Source organism: Empidonax traillii, unplaced genomic scaffold (assembly GCF_003031625.1).
Source record: "Empidonax traillii isolate 1590-97213 ecotype Southwest subspecies unplaced genomic scaffold, ASM303162v1 scaffold597:size822913, whole genome shotgun sequence".
NCBI lineage: Eukaryota > Metazoa > Chordata > Aves > Passeriformes > Tyrannidae > Empidonax > Empidonax traillii.
The window spans coordinates 436,279-453,532 of NW_020955790.1; the positions used below are offsets into that span (position 1 = coordinate 436,279).

The 17,254-nt window shown below is 40.7% G+C and overlaps 1 protein-coding gene across 1 annotated transcript in view; it reads left to right on the top strand.

The window, feature by feature from the left end:
• Positions 1-793: 793 nt before the first annotated feature.
• The window catches only part of ATXN1 (ataxin 1), a 274,252-nt gene continuing 257,791 nt past the window's right edge, over positions 794-17,254 (top strand). Inside the window, exon 1 of the mRNA XM_027898444.1 lies at positions 794-863. The gene's annotated coding sequence lies outside the window, so the exon portion shown is untranslated. The remainder of the gene's footprint in view (positions 864-17,254) is intronic.

The window sequence follows — 17,254 nt, forward strand, 5'->3', positions numbered from 1 at the left end:
TCCCTGTCAGTTGGACTAACAAGCTTGCTTTAATGTCAGCACTTGAATGAGGCATGTCTGGTAACCTCTTTTGGTAAGAGGCTGGCCGAGAGAGGTCAGTAAGGAATACTTATTTACACATCATCTTACGAATCAGTGATAGGAGTAGATCAGTTTGACACATTATGTCTAAATGGAAGCAAGCTCCTTGAAGAAAAGAAAGCAGCACCCAATGAAAATGCAGAATAGAAAACTATTGTGGTATGTCTTTTATGGGTATAAAGGCAAACCAGTTAACTTTTTTTTTTTTTTCATAAGAAATATCTTTGGTGTCACTCCAGGGTTACTAATGGAGTCCCAGAGGAATGAATGTCAACCCTGCAGTCTCAAGAGTGGCTATGTACAGAGGTACTTGGTCTAAGTCTTGTTCTCACTGGAACAAAATCCCCTTGGAGTGATGTGTCTAGTCCATAGGGAGAACCCAACATGCAAGCGCATTCCCACAGATGACCCAGCATTAATTGTCAAAGGGTAAGACACAGCAGCATTCAGAAACTCTCTCCCACACACATTTCCCTTCTGCTGCCCGTCCCTTGCCAAAACCCAGTCATAAGTGCTTTGGCATGACTCTGTTACCTGTGTTTTGTTGCAATTTGTTGTTCTGTTCTGAGGGAAATTGGAAAGCAGCATGAGTTTACACGGAAAAAATGTGGTTTTTTTACATTTTTCCCTTTAGTTGCTTTTCTCCCCTTTGTTTTGTTCTGTACAATTATTACTGTATTGTTTGATTACATTGCCCTTTTTTATCCCTCGGTGCAGACCAAGCATGCTGAAAATGAAAGGCAGCATGTAACATTCTGAAGTCACTAATTGTAGTACTGCAGGTGAGTTGAATAACAGACTATTGTAAATTTTTGGTCTGAAGTTCTTTGCTGTATAAATTGGACAACAGCAGGAGAGAGAACAAAAGCTATTTCCTACCTGATGTTCTCAGAAATCTGTTCCCAGTTCTTCGTGGAGGACTGCTGCTATACTCAAATATATTAAAATAGGGACACATGAATGACATTGATACTCTGCAGTGGAAATAGCTGAGCCTTTTGTCTTTTTCACCACTGCATGAGACTTATGATAATCTGCTTCTTTCTCTAAATGGAAACCCTTCAGGGAAGTTTTGTGTACTCTAAATAGCGTATGATCAGAGACTTGGCTTCATGTGCACGTAATGCATAATAGATAAAGATACAAGAATATAAATGCAGATGAGAGGTTATTCAGTCAAGGCAAGCATGTTTTGAGGGTGGGGAAGGCTTAGGGGCAAGGCAAATTATAAAACTGCCAGACAATACAGTATTGCTGCTACCCTTTTTGGCAAATCTCCATATTTTGCCAAAACGTTTTTATAATTCTGAGCAGCAAACAGGATCTGTCTCATAAAGTACCTATCTCTAAACACTTACTGTCCTTATATGTATACTCAGCAGATAATCACTTTTCTCTAGCCTTTTTGCATTGAATGTTGTATAGCTATTTTGAAGGGATCTCAGTGATGAAAATAGTCTGCCAAGAGAGATGGATACAAGCTTTCAGGAGAGTATGAATATCCTCAAAACAATGCATGAACATTAATTGATCAAAACCATTAGCAGCATGGGGATGTGCATAAAGTAGAGTTAATCTGTTTTCTGTAGTCACTTACACAGAGAAAAGGCTCCCAGCATAATCTCAGCACAAAGAGATAAGTCTCAGTTTTAACTTTAGTAGAGCCAGTGGCGACTTATTTGGGTGAATAAACTTCATTTTTTCTGGTTGTTCAAGGGATGGTCAGACAATTGTCTTTGCAGTGGTGTTGTCTACATAAAAAAACTAGTGTGCATGTTGCTCAGGTGGAAACTGATAGCACATTAGCTGTGTGGACTAACTCTTTGTGTAAATGTTCTGACAACTGTCTTTTTAGTGATAAGAAGGTGATCCTGAACTAATGCTCTTAGAGAAGCATCTCTGTCATCTTACTGATACTTCTATCTTTTTTTGAAGTTGATTTTTTGTCTCTGTAAACTGCATGATGGAAGAACCAATGACACATGGCCATCAGCATTCATGGCCGTTTCTGTATGACCGTGAACATACTGCAGTGAGGATGGAGGAGCAAAGGTAATTTCCTTTCCCTAGGTGAAAATTATGGTACAGTTATTCAAGAAATAGATGAGGGGGAGAAACTTGCTTGTTACTATCCTTAAACACTTCCCTTTTTGACCTGGTTGACGTTTCAGAGGGAATCAGTGGTTACAGCAAGAAACCACTTCCTGTTTCTGGATGAAAGGCTCTGTAATAGGAAAATAAGTTCTTTTATGGCCAATTGCAAAGAAACACATACCCATTGCTGCAGCAACAGCAGATGGACATGTTTTGTTTGACCCTAACTACATGGTACAGATTCAGGCAAGCAGTGACCTTAACAGTATTGTCTCACAATGAGCTCCAATCCTAGGCCTGGAAAAGTGCAAGTCCCAGCATTAAGCATAACCAAGGACCTGCATTTATGTGCACGATAGGCTGGCTGTGGGGAGATATATATGTTGCTTTGAATTTTCTCTGTTTAAAAGTCTTCTGTAGTTTCTAATCTCAAAAAATACGCCCTTTTTTTTCAGTTGAAATTCTTTTTGGCTTTGTTGGGGATCTTGCTGCCAGAGAAGACCTGGGCATATCCACCTCAAAGCTTTTTTCCAAATCAGGATCTCATCACAGACTGAATTTCAGATTTTCCTCGATTCTATCTAAAAGGCTTTGAATTCTTACCTTTTTACCTATTCTACCATGCTATTAGGCACTGCTAGATGAAGTGGTACGTTCATTATCTTTTTCAAATTTGCATAAACCACCTTTAGTGGAGCAAAAATAGGAACTTAAATGCACATACTCTGTCCGCTGGCTGAGCTGTCATTCTCTGTTTGCCCTCTAGCCCGAGAAGCTGTTAAATGTTTACGAGCAGCTAAAACAAAAGGTTTCACTAGAGCTCCAGGTTCTGCTATTACATCAGAAGCAGAAAATTGAACTGTTGAGAGACGAAACCAACCTGATGGTTAGGGCTCTTCTCTGCAAGGGGAAGCTCCTGTGTTCCCCTGCTAGTGAATGCGAATTTGTGCAAAGTGAAGAGAGTTTGAGGGTGGCCCAGCACAGTGGCAACAGCTGGTAGCACAGCGGCAAAGGGATGCTCCCAAATAAGGAGTCTGTTGTCCTTAGGCAGAAAAATGAATTATCCTGATTGCTTGGGTATTTTATAAATGAGGTAATTGTAAGTAACAGTTTTGTGAATAGTTTACTGAAATAGGATACCCATTGCCAGATGAAACTAGTGGGTGAGCTCAGCATACGTTTGCATATACTTAGGAATAATCCAAGCTGCATTCATGGATCAATTTGCTACTTGCTGAATTCCCTGCCTAATTCAGGTCCCATCTCGCTTTGTGGTAATTTTGTGCATGGTAGTGTTTTGCTCTTTTCTGTCAAAGCAGTTTAAAAATGAAAGCAAGAATCCAGAATGGCCTTTAAAGCCCTTCCTACATGCAGAGCCTATCGCCAGTGCATCTTGGAAACTGAGTTCTGCCTTTAACCAGTTTTTTCCTGACCTCTAAAGGAGACTTGGACTTGTATCTTGGAGAATTTACCAGTGAATAACCACTTCAGTCATGCCCCCCCCCCCCAGGTTGCAACAGGTATGGGCACCACAAATTATGTCTTCACAGAACCCAGGAGCAGACAGGTGAATGCTAGCTGGGTTTGCCACCCTGAGAGGCCAGACGAGTAGGGTAGGTTTGAGTTAAGAGGCTCTTAGCACCAGAGCAGTTCTTGAATTATGAAATCAATTACAGAAGCGGGGTTTATTCATGCAGGTGTAATTGCTGTGTGCTTAAATCAGTTTTGAAGGTAGAACTTCAGCTTCTAGGTCTCATCAGAAATTTTCAAAAGAACCTACCTCTCTGAGCCACTGCCAGTTTTCCTATTGTGTGCATACACAAAAATCTCATTTTGAATCTTGATAAGTTCTTGGCTTTAATAATGTCTCAAAACTGCAGGTTTCCTAGCTTATTTATCATGCACTGAATAAAAAAATTTCTTTTGTTGTTGGTAAATTCACTGCCTTTCTGTTTCCTTGAGTATCAACTTGCTTTGTATTGTCTGAGGAGATAAAGGGGAACACCCCACTTAACCTCTCAACATCATTCTCTGCTCCCTTTTCAAGTAATTTTCGTGTGCCTGTAACACTGTATAACTTGTATAAATGCTACCTTTTAAGAGAAAATAATGCAATCTCTCAGTATCCATATAATGAAGTCTCTCTGTTGCATTCCACTGCCTAATAACGTTGTGGGTTTTTCCATTGACGGATGCCTTATTCGGTCGTTCTGACAAACTGCTGTTTTCTTGTAGCAGAATTGTTCAACATAGTGTTTTTACTGTTTTGTCAATAAGCAAAGGAAATAAAAACCTTATGGGATTTGAGCAAGAACATTCACACTCCGTATGTGAGCTGTGTTTGAATTGGAGTGTGGTGGGGAAGCAGAGTATAGTATGCAACCTGTTTACTGAAGTGCATGCCAGCAAGTGAGATTTCATTCCCACTTGCTAAGATCTCACTTTGGACCCATTTTCTCTCTCTTTTCCTTTGCACTGCTCCTTCACAATGTCTGATGCTGGCAGCTTTTCTGTTTTAATTGCTGGGTTTGGGCTGAATTCTTTTTTTTTTTAAGTGCTCATCCTAACAGTGGACCTAAACGATGAAATTATGCAGTATGTGCTGTAACAAAATGATCTAGTAAAACCTGCCATTCCTTGAGGCAGTATCAGTCAATTGGGAGCTCAGTAGAAGGGAAGAGGTGGATCTATCTCTGAGCCAAGTACTTGGAATCTCTCTGAATTTAGGCCATGTCTACAACTAAATTTCTTCTTTTTGATGATGAATTAATGAATCATATGAAATTGTGAATTGGAACTATTCATTTTTTTTCTAATCAAATGAGGGAAAGATTGAACGCAGGAAACCTGAAGTTGATTCAAGTGACGCAGTGTTATATAATGCATATTAAGCCTGTGGAAGGCACTGCCACGAGCTATCTACAAATGCTTCTGAGGAGATAAAGATCATCCAGAACTGCCTTAGATAAGATTTAAACTGTTCAGGGGACTGTGAGTTCAAAATGGAATAAGCCTTTCATTGATTAGCTGTTATTCTTATGCACCAATTATTCATTAACTGACCATGTCAGGTAATGCTACATACTTGTTTCTGGCCACTCATTGGAAGCACACCGAATGGAATAGATTTTATGCCAGTTTTCTGCTATGATGCTGCATTTTTTGTGTTTGCTATCAATTGTGAGCTTGGACAGTTTCAAATTATTTTTAGTCTATTTTGATGTCATTGTTCCCTATCTGTAGAGATTGACACGGCTCCACCCACCTATTAATGAATATGTTAATTAACTCCTATTAGGCACCTAAATATGGCTCCGGAGCCAGGGAAATAGTGACAGCTGATGGCCCTTTGGGGCATAAATGGTTTCTCACTACGATCAATGTTCTCCACTGCTGAAAACGCTTCTTACTTTTTTGGACTTCCACTCACTTAACTCTCCCTCCGGCGGTTGTTTACAATACTGAAGTGCAACAGAGAGTTCAAGAAAGATAGCTTTAAAAGCTGCCTTAATGACATCTATAGAAAAATCCTCTAACTCAGCTTTCATCTTCAGACAAAAGGTCAGAGCTCACAGATTTTGTTGTTAGGCAGCTTCTATTTTGACCCCTTTGCCTCCCCCTCCCTGCCCCATCCAGCCAGTGGGTTAAAAGGGTACTTAAAATACCCAGTATATTTCTTGATGCATCAGAAGTCACAGTTACTCTGGGGATCAAGAAAGTACAAAACCAGTGTTTCAGCGTTCTCAGTTCCAGATGGACCTGTTTTCTAATGCTGTTCATTTCAATTTCACGGGTGGAACAAGCCCTGTTTAGAACTGGTGTTTGTGCTTGGCACAGAGAGGGACAGGCAGGGTTTGGGGTTAATGTGGTTCTATCAAGAGACTTCTGGGTGGGCTCTGGATTAGCACACCACAGGCATGGGCACAGCCAGAAAGTGGGCAGTGCTTTGGGTTACTGTCTCTCCAGGCATGTGGTCCTGTTTCTGGTGGGTACAGTGGTATTCTTTATGACTGAAAGAAACTTGCAAAAGGTGGTGAGGTGGCAGGAAAGGAGGCCATAGCACGCGTTTTGTTCCCTTTCACCCAAGTCGCAAAAGCACAGGAAAGCAAATATAACCAGGGCAAGCTGGGCATCATTTTGACCTGAATCCATGTGTGGGAATCTTAGATCATTGCATCTAACTCTGGTGATCTCATGGAAAAGTCTTCTGACATATTCATCTATCTTGGAATCGAATTGGTTTTTTCAGGGAAGTCTCAGGCATGCTGGAGCTCAAGACCTGCTGATAGAGAGATGTAAACTAAATCTTTATCCCTGTTATTATAACAGATCTGATTTTTAAAGAATGCTGCACACACAATACATAGCTCCAATAACTTTAGCTGTGGGGATCCCTATGGAAAGTCATACACATGCCATCTGTAGCAGAAGAGCTATAGCTCCCTCACCTCTGGATCCCAGAGTTTTTCTCTTTGATTTGCTCTTCCTTCACACAGTCAGTTCTTGGTATGTATTAAGACACTAAATTCAACTACCCTTCATGTAGCTGTGAAAAGGTCTATGGAGCAAAGGACTTGTTGCTGTATGACTGGGATATCCTGGCACAACCGTGATACAAATACCATGTGAAGGTATGCAGGAGGTAAACAACAGTTTTCCTGGATGTTCCTATATAGGAAAGTTATAGGACTGGCAGCACTGAAGTTATTTACGCATTACAAGCTACACTACTGTGTTAAGTGTAGCCTGAAGCAACCACTCTGTCATGGGAGAAGAGGTGTTAATTCCCTTTCTGTGCCACAGCAGTCCAGGCTTTGAACAAAGACACTGTGTACATTGGACTGTGGAAATTTACAGGCTTGTAATTCAATGTCATACTATAGACAGTGATTTTGGTTTGATTATTTTTTTTAAATTATTTTTTGATTTATATGATACAGACTTGTAAAGGCAAAAGTTAGTTGGTGACTGAGAAAAGGACCCAGATATGTGAGTTTTAAAGTATTTCAGTGAACCTCATGGACACAGGCATTTTGGTCATTTTGTGCAGGTCTGACCATATGTCTGAACTGTCAGCTAAAGGTGAAGGAGCTGCAGACCCATAAGATGTGAAACAAAAATGGTGATTCATTCAGGACACTTGGAAGCCATGGAGTGCCAGTAAAAGGAGCCAGGCTTTCTTGGCTGATACAGGTGCGTTAATTGAGGAAGATCTGTTTGCTTTAGGGCATGACCAGTCAAACATCAAGTAACACATGATTTCTCATTTGGAGGAGGAAGGGATAGCATTAAATGCTTTTCACAGAGGACAATGGAAGCCCTTATACCTCTGTCAGACCACTGTGGTATTGTTGAGAGCAGGGAAACGTAAGGACCTTGTTGTATCTATGTACTCTTGACGTTAATCTCTGGGGCGTTCTGTGTGGGAGATGCTTTCAGTGCCAAGGAGCAGGCAGTGATTTCAAGATTTTGGCTAAATAGAGCTATCTGGGCAAAGAGACTGAAAAAGGACGTAGGATGAGATGGTTGAAGAACGAGGAAGAAGAGGGAGCCTGTGTGGATTACAGCAGAGGTGGAGCTTTCATAATCCAGCAAATATGTGGGCTGAGTATTTCCAGCAGCAATTGTTTCTTCTTCGATGCTTCCAGCAAAAATTATAATACTTCGTGGTTAAAACAGCAAAGGAGAATGGAAGAAACCGGTATGCTACTCTTTGGAGAAACTGATGGAATGGCATGATTTCCTTATGTACCAATCAGTTCCTGTCCAGGTTTTGTCTTAAAATGCGAGCACTTTTAGCGGAAGGCTGCAGCTTTAAGTCAAGAAAGATGCACCAGTCTGAGTACCTGATCAAGGACACTATTGTTTGACCTTTCCTGCCAGAGAAGAGTCAATATAGATCAGGTGGCCAAGCAGTACCCAAGCTTTGTGAAAGCCAAATTACACACACCAGGGATCTACCTGATAAAGGCTGTAGAACACTATTTGTATACAGCAGAGAATCTTTCAAAGGCAAATATTAATTTTTTATTTATTATGACTAAGAAGTTCCAGACTGGCTGATGGCTTTGTTCACAGAAAGAGTTTTACAATACCTCTGACCACATTTAAAGTTTTTGTAAAAGAATGCACGTAAAATCCTAGAGACATGTCCAGTCATTATATTTTCTGTGTGGGGTATGTCGTAGAGCCAGAAAAGGGTGAAATTTTTCTCTTTGCAGCCAATCTTATATCCTTAATGAAGATATCTAAAGGGAGAATTTGTGATGGAGTCAAAATGCTACTCAGACTAAAAGTATATAATAGTCTTTTTTGTATAAGAACAGATATATAACATACCCTTTGTGTGTGGCTCATCCTGTAAAATAGAACTGTGGTAAAAACTGTTTGCATCAGATAATTTGATAATCTACTTATTCTGAAATGAGTTACTGTGAGATTTTTAACAGAGATATTGGTATGAGTCTTGAAGAGAAAATTAAGGCAAAAGGTCATCAGATGCTGAGAGCAGTCATGTTGAAAACAAAACCTATAGTTTTTATCTCTCTATTTCAGATTTGACCAAAAGTTTAGATGCATGCAAAACTGAAGATTTTTCAGAAGTTTATCATCTCGAGCCTTGCAGCCTCTGTCCGACACAATGTCAGATTTATATGTGTGTGGAGTAGGTCAGAAGTATTTCTGTGACTTTTTGAGTGTCTCTGGGAATCAGGGTGATGAGATTCTCCAAAGTGCTTAAAGAAGTATTTGTTAGAAAGGAAAGCAGCAATTCCAAATGGAATGAATTATGCTCCATTTTTCTTTGTCTCCAGAAGCCACTTCCTTTCCTGAAAGCATCAAAACAGCCAAAAGGCAATAGTGACCAAACAGCATAATTACAAGTAGAACTAATTACACGAATTAATCTTCTGAGACCTGTTGTTGACATGGGGAATATATATGAAGGTAAAGTCTATATTCCCAAAGCTCAGATATGTTTGAGTCTCTGGTTTTGGCATAGGCCTGTCCTACTTGCAGCTAACGAGTTTGCTCGTGTTTTCTTTGGACATTTTTCCCGAGTGGGCTTTTTCACTGTGACTCATGCATGATAAAGCAAACAAGTTTAGAGTGTGTGAAAGCAAGCTTCCGGAACAGTACCAAGTCCAACTATATGAATCCTAGAGATACAAAAAGCCTGTTGTCTTTAAAAACCCATATAGACAATCTCTGGATGGAGCAATGCCTACAACTTAAAGTTGATTAGTTGTTTTTTTTTTTTCTTTTGGGGTCCCATTAGAGAATGTATTGTGCATTGCAGAGAAGAGCTGCTCGGGAAAGAACTGAGAGAAGTACATTTCAGTATTTAAACAATAAATGAATCGGGAAGGTGGGCAAAATGGAAATTTTTTAATAACCCCATTGACAATGTTTTGTTGGGGCTTTTTTCAGCTAGTAGGGGAAATTTATGGTGTCATCAAAATGAGCCCATAACTGAACATTTTAATGCTGGACAAAATGGAGAATTGAGATATTCCGTTAGCTTCTGATGCCTTGTCTTGATTTTGTGTTTTTCTAAATGGTGAATGTCATATAAAAACTTTTCTTAAATCTTGTAATTGTTAGGTAGAGATCAGATCCATCTCTGTTGTTTCATCAAGAAAATATTAGTGATTTTTCAAATTTTTGTTTACAACTTAAGTAGCTGCAAGGCTCTAATCCTGATATAAGCATCTCTTAAATTCACTAATGACATCTTAAAACATGGTATCAAATTACATTTAGGTAATGGGCTTTGGGGGAGGAAAAATGTGTCTATTTTTATTTAAAAATATATTGATGTAGTGTTTGTAGCCAAGTAAAGGCTGTAAAAAACATTGGTGCTTTTATCCTATTCTACTATACCAAACCCGCCAATGATACAGCCATTAGATTATGAAATATCCTCTTTATTTTGAAAATACATCATGCCCCCCTCTCTCTCTGTGGGATAATGAGGTGCCATGACTTCTACATTTGTTGGTATTCCTATAATTTTGGTATTCCTATAATCTCACTGGACAAAGAGAACTAATACATTAGAAGCAGTTCTTGGAGTCTTTGTTGCATTTTCCTCAAAGCTTGTACCATCTGGGATATGTGACTGAGGGAGAAAAGCAATGATTTAAGAACTGGGGGGGAAAAGGCAATTTTTAGGTCTCATGATTCTGGTGAAAAATCCCAGAAACGTAATGACCCTAAAGCTTCAAAATGCAGGAGGCAAAAAAATAAGAACTCAGAAAAAGCCCCAAACCTCTTCTGATTTATACCAGTCTTGTTATTTGAGGAAGAATGTAACTCATGCTTGTTGAGTGCTTCAGGTTACTGGTTCTGAGATTTTCTAGGTTGTATTTTTTGGTTGTATTTATGCCACAAATTACTTTATAGCTTGTTGGGCTTTTTAGAGATGGGAGGGTTGTGTTGTTTACATGCTGTGGATTGATTGCCAACAGTTTCCCAGAGAATATTCAATATCCGAAATTTCAGCTGGGTTGATTAGCTGTGAATGCTTGCATATGCTGTGTGGCTTTGTTCCAGTTCCTGGATTAAATGAGCATAACAACTGTGGCAGTCCAAATTTTGGAAAGTACTTATGGTGTCTGGAAGGCACCAGTTTTCTTGAAGTCCCACTGGCAAACACAGAGAGAGGGAGAGGTCCCATTTAGGGACCTGGATGGAACAGGACATAAGGATACCAATGACACTTCCCTCTACTCTCTCAGGTAGTTGTAAAAGCTCTCCTAAATACAGGTTCTTTTATGACTGGAGGAATACCTTGAGCCACAAAAGCTCCAGGATTGGTGCTGCCACTTACTGTTCTTTTTTCCAGAGCTTGCTCAGCTGTCACAGAGATGAGCTCTGTGACTGAATTTAAACAGAAGCAACAGTGGAACGCAGTGGAACTAGGGAGAAACACGATCATGAACACAGTACGTTTCTGCAGATAAAGGTTAGACTTCAAACTCTTTAAGCACGTGTTATTCTTTGAACATAGAGGGCTGCACTTGTTAATTTTTTCCCTTTGCCATGACTGGCAGCATATCTGTTGAGGCAAGCCAGAATAATAGCCAGGGAGGGCTTTGGTGGATCAGAAGAGTAGGCAAGCAAATCTGTCCAGCATAAGGAGGTCTGAATGTTGCAGCGCGCAGCCTGGGACAGGCACTGCTCTCTTAACTTCCCAGAAATCCAAAAATCAGTGCCATTCCTTCAGTCCAAAGTAACAATTGGCCTAAATAAGTGGAACCTAACAATTGTAATCAGACTATTTGTGGATGTATTTTCTTTTCTGGGGCTTACAAGCACACATGTTGATAAAGGGTCTAAGTGGCAAGTAAAAGTGTTCTGAGAGAGGGCAACCAAGAGCTTCTTATTAGAATCAGCAATGTTCTCCTTATTTCAGTGCGGAGCTAGTTGCATTTTCTTTTGTTCTTTCAACAGGTTAGTAATTACTGTTGAGGTAATTAGGCTTGATGGAGAGTATATAAGACGATAAATGGTTATTCTGTGCAGTAGTGGGGGATATTTGGTGCCAAGCTTATTATTTTCAGTCAAAGCTAATTATCTCTATTATAATACATGACTCTCTTCCTTGAATTATGAGTGGGAAACTGCTGAATAGATTTTATTTTTTTTTCCAAAGTGCCCTGAACCATGGAGAGAAATGAAAATTAAAAACAATAAAAAGCTTGTTAGACAATGAGAAGACTCATCTGTAAAGCTATTTCTGACTGATTTTTTTTTTCCCGCCCTCTCTCATCTGTGCTTACATAAATATCAAACACTTATCATGAAATAAATTGTTGCATTACGGGTGATATGGGTGTCAAAGTTTAGTTCAGACATCAGAGACACCCCGTGGGATTCAGTGGGTGGCAGGCACTGAGCTGCACAGGCAGTCAGGTGTGATGGTGCTGGCTGAAGGGAGCAGTGAGGTTGCCCCTGACACCCAGCTGCGCTGCCCATGGCCCAGCCGACCTCCGAGTTGATGAGGGGATCAAGGGATTTGCAGATGTTCCTATCAAGCGCTTTTGAAAAAGACCGGCTGACCAGAATAGGCATCTGTTTTGCTTGTATTTGGGGCCTGCCCTGGTAATCTGAGCAGGGAAGCAATGTCAGAAGGGATTATACCCTCTGGCTGTCTTATGTTGAGCGATAAGGCCAACAGAGACAGCGTGACTTTGACTAGTAGGGTTTGTCTACTCGGCAGATGCTCCCCTGTCATTGATTAATAATGCAGTCGTCCCCTCCTCCCGTTACATCATGGTTTCAATTTGTAGCAGTGACAGGGCTGATCACCTTTCCAGTCTTAGCTGGCTTAGAGCATATCCTGGGTTTGCTTTGCCCCGCACATCTGAATCATGCTGTAACTTGACCCTCTGACTGGTGAAACCTGTAGTAGAGCTGCAGCTCATTGCCAGTGGTAGCGGCCGCAGCTCAGCTGTGCTCGCTGCACCCCTTGTCCCAGTTGTTCTGACCTCACGCCTGAATTGCCTTCCTGTGGGGATTGGGCAGTGAGGCTGAGTAGGAGGACAAGGTAGCACACTGACAGCCACCACTAGTGTGGACAGCTGGACCCTAGAGCTGGGAAGCGCTCCTGGGTTCCCTGTTTGTGTAGCAGTCACTGAAATATCCTCATCAGGCCTTGTTGGGTGATTGATGGGGCAATGGAAAAGGCAGCTCTTTGCTATTAAATGTAAATACTCTTGGGTGAAGAAGGCAGAGGACAGTGTGTGTGTGTGTGCACACAAAGCTTCTGCCATTTCTTGCTTTCCACATGTACTTTTTCTAATTTTTAAAAATTTTGGTTTAAATTGAATTTAGTTCCCTACAGAAGAGAATCAGTAAAGCTTTGCTGCGTATTTACAAGGCAGCTCTCCTTAGAAATTCTGTAGCGTGTTTTTCCATGTGTGCTACACAACAGATGTTTGAAGCTGATTGGTGTCATGTGTTGCATTTTGCGGTACTTTAATACGTGCTTCTGAGAGACAAGCAGTACAAAGAGGAACCGAGACTCTAAGATGGATAAAATTTTCACAGCGCTGTCTTTGGTTACTGCCAGCAAAACCACATCAAACTATCATTGTGCTGTTCATCTGCAGCCTACACTAAAAGCTGCTTGACTCCTATTGGAAATTTCATCCTTTACCTGCACAGTAATTTTTCTAACAGTCTGTTGTTCCACACAAAAGCTCTGTTTATTGACCTTATAGATTTTTATTCTACTCATAGGCTGCAAATCAGACTTTCTCAGTTTTCTCTAGTAGTGCCGTTGTTAAACAGTGGTGGTGTAAGTGGACTGCGCTTTTGATGGCATAGGTATTTATTTAAATTCACGGCGCAGTACAATTGTCTTTCTCAAATTAAGTGTGATCCTATGAACCTTCTTACAGGGAACTTACCCAAGAGATTTCTGTGTCTGATGTTGTTCATCACTGTACTAGCCCAAGTCTTAGTTCGAATTAGCGATGGTTTTTTGAGAGCTGCCCAGGAGTGGCAAAGCAGAGCCATGGCAAGGACACCTTACTAATTTGCTTTCTTGGTGCCACTGAGAGTCCAATCTGATGAAAACTAAAAAGGTACTTTCCACTAAACTGCTTATAGATCCTACAAGGCCATAGCCATATATTTAATAAGAGTGGCAGGGAATTAAAAAATAATAATACAAGCAGGCACTATTCAAAGGTGATCTTTCAGATTTTTTCATCAAGTCCCTATCAATTAAGGTAATCATAGAATCAACTGGGTTGGAAAAGACCTCCGAGATCATCAAAGTCCAATCTTTGATCCAACACTGCCGTGGTTACTAGCTACTAATCACTGGGTGAGGAAGAATTCATATGTATTAGCATTTGATCATGGTTATTTGCATGTTGAAAGATAGGGCCCTGGAGTGGCTATAGGCTAATAGAAGCTGTGTAAGGGCTACTAAGAAAGCATTAGTATGTAAAGTTAAGACATCACAGTCAGCTATACTTTAAATTGTATCTGAATAGGGATATAAAATATTTATCTGAGGTGCAGGAGAAGCCTAAGCCTCTTGATTTCCACAAGGCTAATATATCGCAAAGCACAAACAGATGAAAATAGAGACAGTTTTCACATAATCAAATGTGTACCACTCAGTCCTTCATTCCCTGGCCTGAGAATCCAAAATTTAGTAGCTAACAAGTAAATATTGTAAAACATAGTATTAGCTGATTAGATCTGGCAAGAGGCAAAACTTCCTACTAGATCCTACAGAACCAGAGAGCAGGAAAATCCATTAAACATGCACACCAGTAACTCATAATGGTAATTGTGTAGAGATGTGTCTGCAAACTGTAACTCAAAAAGCCAAACTAACCCATTTACAGCTGCCGACATCTCAACAGAATACCTTTAGAGGCTGTTAGCCTATTTTTGTTTTATGTCTCTTTTTGTAGCGGCAGCTTAACTGTTTGAAAGTGTATCTCTGTGGGAATTGATGGGGTTTATTGCGTACGTTTCTGTACTATAAGAAAGAGAATGATCGATTTTGTTTATGTTGGCTGTTGTTTGTTTGGCTGCGTGACAAGGTTGCTATCAACAGAAGGGATGAAGCATGAGGTAATGACTACAACTTAAATGAGAACACTTGTCATACCTGCTTTTTGCTTGGACTGATCAACAAGTATCAGGGCATAGTCAAATGCAGTGTGTGTTTCCTTTCATGTTTACAAACCGGCAAGCTTAACGGAAGGTAAACTTTGACATTTCTTAACCGTTTCCTTCACCCTGGAAATCAAAGCTACTAGTATTGTAAAATTACTTGGGATCTACTGAGAGTTTGAGAAAAATGCTCTGTGAACTAAGCACAGAAACCATCTCTTACAAAGGCATTTAAATTTTTTTTTTTCTTACTCGTTTGTAATCTGGAAGAAATTTAAAGTTCGGCCTTCTACATATCCCCCTCGGTGAAATCATGCTGACTACTGATGATTTTCTTGTCCTTAATGCACCTGGAAATGATTTCAGGATTAGCTGCTCCAACACCTTCTGCAGCACAAGTAGTTCCCTTCTTGAAGACAGGAGTGACATTTGCTTTTCCCCAGTCTTCAGGCACTTCTCCCAGTTTGCTGTGATTGATCAAAGGTGGTTATTGAAAGTGACCTTGCAATGACACCTGCCAGCTCCCTCAGCACTCATGTGTGCGTCCTGTCATGGTCAGTAGAACAGTTTATATGGCCAGTTTGCTTAAGTATTCCCTGACCTGCTCCTCCTCTGCTAAGGGTGTATTTTCCTTTTTCCAGCCTTTCTCCACAGTCTCCAGGAGCTGGGATTCCTGAAGGCCAGTCTTCCTATGAGGCAAAGAAGGCATTTAGTACTTTGGCCTTTTCCATGTCCTGTGTCACCAGGTCCCCAGTCTTGTTGAACAATAGGCTTACATTTTCCCTAGCCTTCCTTTTGTCACCCATGTACTTACAGAAGCCCTTTCTTGTTGTCTTTGACGTCCTTCACCAGATTCAGTTACATTTGGGCTTTGGCTTTCCTAATTTTGTCGATGGGTGCTCAGACAGTGTCTCTACATTCTTCCCAGATCGTCCATCCTTACCTCCACCCTCTGTATTCTTCATTTTTATGTTTGAGTTTGTCTAGTCCAGTGTTGAGAGCTTGCTTTTCATCTTCTTCCCTGACCTCAGGATCCTGAACTCCACCATCTCATAGTCTCTTCAGCCAAGGCTGACTTTGATTTTCACATCCCCAGCGAACCTCTCCTTGTTGGTGGGTATGAGGCCCAGCAGAGGTTGAAGTTCCGTGCAAATGTGATGGTACTGTGTGAAGTTGCTTATACTGCTAGGACAATTCAGTGAGAGAATGGAAGGAACTGAGAACAGAGAATATTTAAGTTATATCAGTTAGTCCAGAACTACGTAAATATGTTCTGTCTTGCATACTGCCCTGCCAGCTGAAAAGGTTGCTACTACTACCCCTCTCCTACCTGAAAACTTTTTACCCACACTAGAGATTACTGTCTCCTCTGACATGTGACTCTGTGTCATGCGCACCACTCATAAACCTGCAGAAGTCTCGTAAACCTGTTCAGAAAAAAAATGAGTGAACGAAGACTAAATATTTAAGAGTTTTCAGTCAACTTCACTCATTTTGCCTGAAGCGAACTTGCACACTAGAAGGTCAACTTGCTGTAACCTCTGGCGAGGGTGAGAGGCAGCTGGAAAGATCATCATCTTCAGCTGGCATAGCTAGGTCTGTAAAAGGACTTCTATCTTTGGCTTTTCTCCGCTCTAGACATACTCTGCATATGACTAATTTGTTTTTTAAAAGAAACCCACAGAACGCTTACCGAAAGAATTCTGCTGCCACAGCATTCCTGCTAAGAGGAAGACTAAGCTATTGTCTTGGTCTGGTAGGTGAGAAACCTGATGGTGTTTGCAATTATTGGTCTAACCTGGAGCAGAATGGCCAGTCAAGAATTGTACAGAGCATGAGAGAAATGCTGCTCAGAAATGGGACCTTCAACACTCACTTGTACCCCTGAACTTGCCTGAGTTTGAGCAGCGGAATCACGAGGAAGAGACACCATTTGAAGAAGACACAAAATAAAAAAGAGAGAGGAAATAGTGAATAATCTGGAGTGAGTCAAATGCAAGCATGAGAAGACAAATGCTTTGTGAAAAGATCTTAAGCTGTTGTTCTTCTCTATGACTGACAAGAGGTGCTATCATGACTTAAAAACTTTATTCTTGGACTTGCATGGACCAGAAGTGCTAGTTTCTTGTTCCTCCACTCTATGCAACTGAGCACAGTGCTCATGCTTCCAAAATGTACTGCTGGAGAGGAAAATTGTCCTTCAGCCTCCAATGTCTGTGACAATCTGGGCGCATTCTGACATTCTAGCAGCCTGCTTTGCTCTTCTGCTTCATTTCTTGTGGATCATGAACGCCACAGGTCTCAGAAGTTCACTTGAAGGTTTTCCGCTGTGCTCCCACCACTGTCACCCTTGCATCTCACAGGGCTGAGTGTTTTTTCAAGATTTCCTGAAATTCGGTACAGCAAGTGAGATAATGATCATTATGCTTTTTTTCAT